The following is a 2500-nucleotide window of genomic DNA, read 5'->3' as shown; positions in this document are numbered from 1 at the left end:
CTCTCTCTCTCTCTCTCTCTCTCTCTCTCTCTCTCTCTCTCTCTCTCTCTCTCTCTCTCATCCATCCTCTGCGGGAAATAAATCATTCTCGGCAGTCTCTTTGCTCTTCATGCACTCACCTTGTTGTTATATTAGACCAGCCACCGCGTCACGACTCACGCACTCCTCGCCTTCCTTATCTCTCCTTACTATCCCTCCCTCCCTCCTTCCATTTATCCCTCCATTCCCTTCCTCCCGCTTTCCATTCCCCTCCATTCCCGTTCTCCGTTCATCTCGTGTCTTCTTCAAGTTTTCGTGAGCCCTTGTGTCCCTAAATCAGTACTTTCCTCTTCTTGGTCCCTTGATCACTGTTCTTTGCTTTCTTATCACGATTTTCAAGGACCATTGACATGATTAGTCGGGTCCTCGTGTTGTTTTTCCGCTTAGTAAAGTAAAAACCTTGTTAATTTATCATTGGAATGACAAAAACACACTTGAAAACCCATGTAACTTCAATTAAAGCCTTGGATTTACTTTCTCATTACGATTGTTTTTTAAAAGGCCACAGACATGATTAGCCGGGTAGTGGTAGCTGTTTCGTACTGACAATACAGAAACCTTGCTAATCTATCATACATATTATAAGAACACTATTAAACCCGTTAACATAACTTCAAGTAGAGCCATTGATTTGTTCTCTTATTACTATTTTCAAAGGATACAGGCGATTTCTAAATGTAGGAACCGTGTTAATCTATCACCAGAACTAGTAAACACCCTTGACAACCCGTGTAACTTCAACTAGAGCCTTTGGGAAAATAGTCGTGATACAGCTTCGGAATATTTAAAAACAGTCCTCACTCCCTGGGTCTCGATACAGTGGTTGCTCTTCGAAGCCTCATCTCCTCCCCGGCGCTCCGACCCTAGAGTGTCGCAGCGCCGTGCTTCAGCCGACTCGGTACCATCGTGTTGCCGCCGCTTGCTTTATAATTAGGTTTCGTTGACGACTAATTCAGAGTAGTTTAGAGGAATTTATCGTTGTTGTTGTTGTTGTTATTGTTATTATTGTTTCCTCTTCCTACTCCTCATCCTTATTCTTCTTTCCCTTGATCTTTTCTTTATCATTCTTTTCCTCGTCATCGTCTTTCTCCTGTTTTCCTTCCTCTTTCTAATCCTCACATTCTTTCTATCATTCTCTTATTCCTTCTTCTTCTCTTCCTCCTCTTCCTCTTCTTCTCCTTGATCTCCTCCTCTTCTTTCTCCCTCTCCCATTTCTTTTATTTTCCTGTAGCCTAGACCGTAAGCCAACATAATATTCCTTCTTCCTCCTCCTCTTCCTTAACTAGTTTCTTCTCCATGTCTATCTCTTTCCTTCCTACTTCTAATTCTCTCCAATTCCTCCTTCACCTCTTCTGCATCCTTCACCCTTCTTGTCCTTCTACTTCTTCCCATCCTTTCATTTACTTTTCTTCTTCCTCCTCCCCCTCCTCCTCTTCCTCCTCCTCCTCTTCCCTCCTCCTCTTCCCATACATCGCTAATCCAGTCTTCCTCCATCCATCTTCCCTCACAAACATACTAATATAATTGATTGCCCTCTGTCAGTACTTGTCATGGCTTTCTTCTCCTTGTGTTTACTCTGCGGATGCTCTCTCTCTCTCTCTCTCTCTCTCTCTCTCTCTCTCTCTCTCTCTCTCTCTGTGTGTGTGTGTGTGTGTGTGTGTGTGTGTGTGTGAGAGAGAGAGAGAGGGGAGAGAGAGAGAGAGAGGAGAGAGAGAGAGAGAAGAGAGAGAGAGAGAGAGAGAGAGAGAGAGAGAGGAGAGAGAGAGATTAAACAGCCTATTAACACATGCTTCTCGTATTATTGAAGAATATTTATATAATTAATGGTCCGTGTGTAATATTGTGAGGCATGAACGTGTGTGTGTGTGTGTGTGTGTGTGTGTGTGTGTGTGTGTGCGGGCATGGGAGTAATCTATCTCATTATCACCTGCATGTTATTGAATTACCTGCTTCTACCTGTTTTTTTTTTTTCGAATATTTTCCATTGATTACCTTTTTTTTTTTTTATATGTTTAAGTTTCCTTTTTCTTTCTTATTGTTTACTAATCTTTTCGGTACTTCCTTTTTTTCATGCATTTATTTTGATTACTTGCTTTCCAATTCATTTTTCTCATTGTTTTGTCTTTCCTTTCCTTCCAATCAATTGTAGATGTCAGTAGTTATTTTATTACAAGAATGATTTCCCCTGTGTGCTTTTTATTTATTTTTTTCCCTATATCTCTTTCCCCTGTCTAATTTTTATTTCCCTTATTTCTTTTCTTTTGTTCTTTTTCATTCCTCCCTCTCCTTTCTTCTACATCTCTTTTTTTTTCATTTTCATCATTTTTCTTTCTCATATCTTCTTTATTTCCTCCTACTTTAGCATATTTTTTTTCTAGGTTTGTTTACGCATCTCTTGTTTTACTTATTTTTCCTTATTTTGTCCTATAAGTTGTCTTATGGCCTTTATTGTTGGGTCAGA

The 2500-nt window shown here is 40.1% G+C and overlaps 1 protein-coding gene across 1 annotated transcript in view; it reads right to left on the bottom strand.

Annotated features, from left to right (window-relative positions):
- The window catches only part of LOC135102049 (uncharacterized), a 160402-nt gene that overhangs the window by 137827 nt on the left and 20075 nt on the right, over positions 1 to 2500 (bottom strand). The window lies entirely within an intron of this gene.

This window comes from Scylla paramamosain, chromosome 7 (assembly GCF_035594125.1).
Source record: "Scylla paramamosain isolate STU-SP2022 chromosome 7, ASM3559412v1, whole genome shotgun sequence".
Lineage (NCBI taxonomy): Eukaryota > Metazoa > Arthropoda > Malacostraca > Decapoda > Portunidae > Scylla > Scylla paramamosain.
Note: the sequence above shows the minus strand (reverse complement) of the source record. Positions and strands in the feature narration are given on the sequence as shown.